Source organism: Silurus aristotelis (genome assembly GCF_946808225.1).
Source record: "Silurus aristotelis genome assembly, chromosome: 24".
NCBI lineage: Eukaryota > Metazoa > Chordata > Actinopteri > Siluriformes > Siluridae > Silurus > Silurus aristotelis.
The window spans coordinates 14,531,002-14,539,564 of NC_139597.1; positions in this window are offsets into that span (position 1 = coordinate 14,531,002).

An 8,563-nucleotide genomic window follows, 5' to 3' on the forward strand; every position below is an offset into this window, starting at 1 on the left:
AGAAGGATATCCTAGTAATATTGTTTACATGAGCCTCAACAAAGGAAAGACTGCTTGACATGGTAAGAAAGAAAGACCACCCAGAGATACTATGTAATCAGAAAGCGTACTTCTAGCTACATGTGGTCCTAATAAAAGCACTTATCACTTATCAGAATTATGTAGAAGGAAGTTAAAAAATAATCCATTGTCTCATGTTCTTCACACATTCCTCAATACTAATAAGATGATGTCTCTCATCTGGCAGAAACATACAACTGTGTATTGCCAGCATAACAATGGAAGCTAATATCAGGTTTTTGACTAATTTCACCCAGAGGTAGCATATACTGTAAAAAGATACTGTAAAAGCAATGGGCCTACACAGACTCTTGTGGAACACAAAACTTTACCTCAGTAAGTGTAGCAAATACCAATTTACCATTACATCTAGGCTTTTCACTGTCTGGGACAATGAGGACAATAAGCAAACCAAGAGACTGCAATAGTGGTTCTCCTAAAGAAGTAGCATTCTCATGGAAAAGGTCTCAATGTCCACGTTGCCATATCCAAAAAAACACACTTCCTCAGGTTATCTCAAGTAATACAGATCACAAATACAAGGTTATCGCAGGTTATCTCAAGTAATATAAATCCACTATGAGCCTTTGCTCAAGATGATTATGTTTTTTATATACAATAGACAGCAAATTACACACCATAATGATCCAGGATTCTGTTCAATTGTCATTAAAACATGGATAAAGCTCCAAACCACCTGAAAAAAGGGTCTGACCTATTAGTGTAAAGGAGGATCTAAGTGGCATATTGGACTTGAATGAAGGGAACCTGTGAGCTGTGCCGTATTAAGAAATGTGGCTCAATTAGGATCTGCGGAGATCTACTGCAGTGAATTGTAAGTGGAGTTTGAAGTGCACACAGAAACAAACCTTCCAAGAGTGTAGGGTCAGGAATCAGTGATGGCTGATTCCTGACCCTGACAGGGGCTTTAGCAGTGTGCCACCAGGGGCAAACTCAAGCCAGTTTAAAGTTCCATAGTTTCATTAGCAAGAAACTAACGGGAAAAAACCAAACAAATAAAGGATATAAACAAAATGTAGTATCTTTAGGAATGAAAAAAAAAACAGATATAAAAACTAAATTACACCAGGGTAATGCAGGAAAAAGCTGGAGACACAGGAAGTCAAAACACAAAAAGCAGACCACATATTGTTAGAAATCGAGCAAAGAACTGACACAAAGGACAGTTCCACAATAATATGTTTTCTATTGAAAACGCATATTTTTTTTCTCCATTTTGGCCTTTCGTCCACACTGAGATCTGCTCTTTTTTGCATTACAGAATTACATTGTAAAAATCGAGGCTTTTGAAAACAATGATGCATATTTAGTAGTGTGACACAGTCATGTGACCAATTCAGTCAAGATGGTGGACAACATTGTCTGCTTTTGCAACAACTCCATTTCACTGTCGGTCCATTCTAAAATGCCTTACCTCCATATTGCCTCTACGTTTCAAAGAGCTTGAAATTAATAAACGGCAGGTGGAAATTAGGAAGGTTGAAGCGTCTAACTTTTTGCTAATGCACAAAGGGACATAGCGTTTTCAGACGTTTTAGTGTGGATGACCAACTTTTGGGAAACGATTGAAAACAACAGTGTGGGTGAGGTTTTTAAATGAAAAAGTCGTTTTCTAATTGATTTGGATTAGTATAGTGTAGTATTGTAGCCAATAAGGGAACTTGAATATGCACAGGGAGATTGATAACAGGTGGAAACAATGAGTAATCAAGAAAGTTAAAGGAAACACACTGGCATCATCTGGTGAATTAAACAAGGTAATTTTAGACATCAAAGAGAACTACTGATACTGAGAGGAGTGGTTGAGAATGAGATTTTGACGTACGGTATGAATCAGTTATAAATTGGGCATACATTTAATTTTTTATATGTGTATTCTCAAACAAAATATTTATAATTTATGCTTAAAATCTTTAGACTCTCCTTGTTTAAAAATTGGGGGGGAAAATCAGCCCAGACCTTTATTTAACTGTTTACTGCAAATGCTCTAATCGATTAATAAAATGCGATCTTTATGTGGAAATAGTGAGTGCTGGTGTGGTGGTTCTTTCTTTGCGCCCCCTGCAGATGGGCTGGCAGCATGCATTTTTGTTAGGAAACATGGTGAAAGTAAGAAAGCAATTGCAGACTCAAAACCTATCCGTCAATGAAGGTAGCCCACTTATTTCTTTTCTTTAATTTTTTCCCCCTTGCATTTTGCTTTCTAGTGTAAACATAAATATATATTGCTATATATATATAAATATATATAAGTTTTGTTCACAACATTTTAGTTTATTAGATTTTTTTCCCAGGCTTTCATAAGAAAAGTGCCTTTGCTTCATCAAATTCATTATTCTGTAAAAAAAAAAAAAAAAATAGAGATCTTTTTGATAAAATTGCACTAGGGGTGTGGTGGAAAGGAAATTAGATTAGATTCGATTATACGTTATTGTCATAGTGCAGAATACAAGTACAGGGTCAATGAAATGCAGTTAACCAGAAGTGCAAATAGAAATGTAAATAAATAAGTCTGATATAAATATATAAATGTATAAATATAAAATAAAAAATAAACATAATATCAGAGTACAATGGTACAATATAACTTTCTTTCTTTCGGCTTCTCCATATTACAATAATACTGTAGAAGATGTGAAGATAAACACAGAATGGTATTATCTGAAAGTAACCATACAGTGTAGTGACCAAAAAAGTGCAAGAAAAAGGCAAACCAGGTAGAATGTTGTAATTTGTGCAACAGTGAAAGAATGCGCAGCAGTAGGCAGTAACAGTGAGAGGCATAATGGAAGGGGAGGAAAAAAAACTATATACATTTACAGTATAGGGACATGTTAATTTACAGTGCATTCTTTATGAGTAGAGTTAAATTTGCTGAGTAGGATGTAGAGATCAGCGTTTATTTATAGTCAGATAGGTTATATTTATTTATAGTTCAGTAGGTTGACAGCTGAGGGACATCTCTCAGATGGGAGAGGAGTAACCAGTCCATGGCTGGAGTAAGAGGTGTCTTTGGTTAGGTTTCTACCCCTTTGTAGACAGTGTTTGTGGTGAATATCTCTGACTGAGATGAGCTGAACACCAGTGTTGTACTGGGAAGTTTTCACCTTCCGTTGAAGAGCATTCTAATCTGAGAAGTTGCAGTTTGTTGGATTTTTATGTCAGAGCAGGACTCAATGGAAGCATGGCAAGGTAATGAACATCAGTAAAAGAAGCCTAGTTTATGAGTGTTTGCAGTGTAGAAAACCTTGTGTATTTATGGAATATAAAATCTGAGGGTTAGGAATTTCAACACTTTATTAAGCACTAAGTGAACAATTTTGTCTCAATCTACTGTAAATATTCCTTGTGTTTTTTTTATCAATATTATTATTATTAAATGAAGTGAATCATTGCTGATTGTGAATAATTTAACACTCAATTTTGAAGCTTTTTTGCCTCATAGTTATGCTTTCAGAGCGTAACAAATTGCACTCCAGGGAAAGCATGAAGATATGAAGAGGTGTTACTGGTAAGCTGTTTAAATAAAAAAAAATGGGGGTGGAAAAAACACTACTTAATGTGCTCTTTAAGCAGTATTTCTTTTCCACCATACTTTTTTTTTGTTGCATTAAACACTTAAGTTTTGCCCCATGGTGGTGTTGTAGGATTGTGAGAAAGAGTGGGTGAGCTAACATCAACTAGAGGTTTAAATCTAATGAGAGTCTGACAAACACAGAGACGTTCTGATGGTAAACATTTCTTCTCATGAAACCTTGCTATTGTAAAATGTGTGTGCGTGTGTGCGTGTGCATGTGTGTGTGTGTGTGCGTGTGTGTGCATGTGCGTGTGTGTCCTTGAGTGCTCCTATTTTGGGGAAACCTTTACCTTTTATACTCTTCTGAGTAATAAGTCAATTTTTAAAAGTGTCTAAATGTGTGTGTAAATGTTTAAATGGCATTTTACTGTAGTAATATTTTACCAAGTGTATCTCTACTTTTACTCAAGTACATACTTTGTGTACTTCGTCCACCTCTGATTTTTAATACATTTTTGGCCATGAACATGTATTCAATTATTCCCACTTGTGTATTTTCTCTTTTCGAAGCATTTCTCTTGGCTGTAAGTCAAAAGGCAGAACAGAACAGAACAGTTCTTTTTAGTAAACAAATAACCACAGTCCTGTCCAATATATGAAGCCTGTAGAAAACTAAAGTTCCTGCTGCCAAAAGCTAATGTGCATTTTTTATGTCTTAATTCAATTGAATTTATTTTTATTTGTATAGCGCTTTTAATAATAAACATTGTCTCAATGCAGCTTTACACAGATAAAATTTAATTCCTCCTTCAGTGTTTTGGCATTTTCTACTGGCCTAAGATTTTATTTGTGTTTAGTCTAACCACTGCTTTATCTGAAAAATCTAGTTTTCAGGTGTCACCTGTATTTCCTTATCAAGGAATCGCAAACCCTAAACACTATGAGTAATCAGTATTTATTGATGCCCCTGGCTGTAAATATAAACCAGGGTGAAAAAAAAAAGTAAACTTGATAATAAAATAAAACTATATTGCAGTTTTAATGATATTACATGTTTATTATAGGGAACCGACCCCAGCCATTAGGGTTGCACAAGCCTTAGTGCCGGTCCCAAGCCTGGATGAATGGGGAGGGTTGCGTGAGGAAGGGAATCCAGCGTAAAAACATGTGCCAAATCAAAACATGTGGCTGGTCCGCTGTGCCGACCCCTAATGGGAGAAGCCGAAAGAAAGTTTTATTATAGCTTTTCAAAAAGATTTGTGAACATTAAGCACTCAAGTTTGAAATATAGTATCTCTGGGCATTCCAAACATTTTATTTTAATTTTTACAGCATTTTACCCCAAAAGGATCCACCTGGGATATTGCCCCAGCAGATGGAGCTAGTCACCACAAAGGGTGAAAGGGTTGGGCTTAAATGTGTACTGCTGAGTGAACACTTAGGGCTTTTTAGATTAAAAAAAAAGTACCTGGTAGTTGTTCCAGCAAAGGAAGTCTAGACAAACCGCCCTTGTTGTGACTAGAACTGGTTACCTAATTGCTACAGTTGTCACTTGAAGCCAGTGTCAAACCAGTACAGACTCTGGAATCTTTTAATCATTGAATCTTTGAAAATTCTCACATTTTTATTGTGTTCGTTAGATTACATTATTTCAGCTTGCATTTTAACCTCTTATAGATCAAAAACTAAAAGAGAGAAAATAAACACAAAAATATAACTGTCTCTATTTCTTGTTCTCTTACCTAATTTATATAATAACTTACATTCATACCTGATCAGCCAAACATACTTTGTGTAGCTCACCTTTTTACACTAGGATTGTTTTTCAAGTTCCCCGAAGTGACCTTCTCAGGAAGATTTTCCTCGCTACAGTCGCCATTGGCTTGCTCATTAGATATAAAATTTAAAATGATAAAAAACACACTTATGGACACTAAACTTATACATTCTTTTATACAACTTTATAGTTTATTTATCTCTGTTAAGCTGCTTTGAGACAAGTGCTATACAAATAAAAATGAGTTGAATTGAATTGTATTTTTTTTTAAATAAATCCATTTTACATGATATGATTGATAGACACTCATATGTAAGGATGAGTATTGTGCCAATAGAAACCTATGCATGTTAGTGATGTGCTTAAAAGATTCATTGGAGGATGCATTAACATTATCCATAGGAATTATGAAGGATGGATGTTGAGGATGCTGCTGATGATGATGATGATGATGATAATGATGATGATGAAGATGATGGTGATGATGATTATGGTGATGGTGATGAGGTGATGGGGCAAATCTGCAAAGGTTTCAATAGGGCAGAAAGTTATACTAATAAAGAAGTAAATACCAGCACAATGCAGTGCCGTAATGTAGAATTTTACTGTAAGAAACATGTCATGGTAATCTCAATATTGATGAATAAAACCAACCTTGCAAGACACAAATATAAACTTAAATAGTTAGTAGAAATGTACATTATCTGTTTACAAAGATTATGATCATGTAAGCAGTTATTTTTTTATAGACAAAACACATCTAATGGTACAAGCTCAATTCCCAAAAGTTGGGATGCTGAGTGAAATTTTAATAGAAACAGAATGTAATGATCTGTAAATCTTATAACCTCATATTTTATTAACAATAAAACAAAGAATACATATCAAATGTTTAAACTGAGGAAATGTACCGTTTTAGTAAAACACTGTTATACTTCCTACTACTCAAGGATCTACTGTAGCTACAAAAATCTCTTATTTGTATTTTTGTACCATAGAACTGTATTTTATTCTGTAATCCATCACTATCAGTTGCCTTTGTTTCGTTTTAACTTTTCTTTCAGATGTCCTCAAGGAGTTCCCCTTGCTGATGTGGCTTTCAGGTTCCTCATTAAAGGTGCACTTCTGGGTTTTTGTGAAGCTGCTTTGTGATAATGACTGTCATTTCAAACGTTGTATGAATAAACAGAAATCGAAATTGATACTGTGTGAACTAGAACTGGGACTAGGAACTACAAACAATGAAACCAAGCACACTGAAACGATACAGAGTATGTTGACTTAGAGATTATGTATAAAAATACACATGAATATAAAGGACAATAGGAGCACTGTATGTATATATATATATATATACACACACACACACAACATGATTAATGACACTGTTTATTTATTAATGCCAGGACCCAATCTACCTCAGACTACCTCTGTATATTTTGCATACATAGACAAGGAATAGGAATACCAACATGTACCCAGTCTACCTCTGCAGGATGTTACTTTGCACACTGCACGCTTTATATATGCACACACTTCTGTTTCTTGCACTATTATACTGTTGTGCATGTCTTTTGTTTTTGTCTGTTTTCCTTATGTCCTTAATTTATGTCATAGGCTGCTTGAAGAATTCACAGAGTAATAATAATAATAAAAAAAATTATAATAATGAACTACTTCTTTTTCTCCCATTAGGGGTCGCCACAGCAGATCATCCGTCTCCATTCTACTCCGTCCTCTACATCTGCCTCAAACAAACTACACATGTCTTCCCTCATCACACTCATAAAACTCCTCCTTGGCCTTCTTCTTCTTCTCCTTCCTGGTGGCTCCATCCTCAGCATTCTCCTACCGATATACCCCATGTCCCTCCTCTGCACATGTCCAAACCATCTCAATCCTGCTTCCCTCACTTTGTCTCCAAAAAGTCCTACATGAGCTGTCTTTCTAATAAACTCATTTCTAATCTTGTCCATCGTCATCACTCCCAACGAAAACCTCAACATCTTCAGCTCTGCCACCTCCAGCTCCACCTCCTGTCTTTTACTCAATGCCACTGTCTCTAAACCATACAACATAGCAGGTCTCACCACAGTCCTATAAACTTTCCCTTTCACTCTTGCAGATACTCTTCTATCACAAATCACTCCTGCCACTCTTCTCCACCCACTTCACTCTTGCACTCTTTTCTTCACTCTTACACACTCTCAATTACTTTGCACTGTTGACCCCAGGAATCTAAACTCCTCAACCTTCTCCACCTCTTTTTCCTGCAACTGCACCACTCCACTGCCCTCCCTCTCATTCACACACATGTACTCTGTCTTACTCCTACTGACTTTCCTACGCTTTCTCTAAATCCAAAAACACACAATGCAACTCCTTCAGACCTTCTTTATACTTCTCCATCAACATTCTCAAAGTAAATAATGCGTCTGTGGTGCTTTTCCTCTGCATAAAACCATAATGTTGCTCACAGATGGTCACCTCTTCTCTCAGCCTGGATTCCAAAACTCTTTCCTATAACGTCATGGTGTGACTGATCAACTTTATTCCCCTGTAGTTACTGCAGATCTCCTTTATTCTTAAATACTGGTACCAGCACACTTCTTCTCCATTCCTCAGGCTTCTCTCACCATCCATGATCTTGTTGAACAATCTGGTTAAAAACTCCACTGCCATCTCTCCTTAACATCTCCATGCCTCTACTGGTCCAACTAACTTCCAATTCTTTATCCTCTCAATTACTGATCTCACTTCCTACTTACTAATCCTATCTACTTCTTGCTTTACCATCTCCACATCATCCAACCTTCTTTCTCTCTCATTTCCCTCATTCATCAGCTGCTCAAAATACTCCCTCCACCTTTTTAACACACTCTCCTCACTAGTCAACACATTTCCATCTGCATCCTTTATTTCTTTAACTTGTACGACAACATTCCCAGCTCTGTCCCTCTGCCTCGCCAATCGGTATAAAATAATACAAATAATAATTAAAATAATAAGAATAACAATAATAATTAAACAGAGATTCACTATTAGCTGTATTGGAACTCAATAGACGATGTATTTTATTCAGTATTTCTAAAATTTCACCCAAATATTCCTTCTTCTTCTTCTTCTTCTTTCGGCTTCTTCCATTAGGGGTCGCCACAGCGGATCATCCATCTCCATACCCCCTGTCC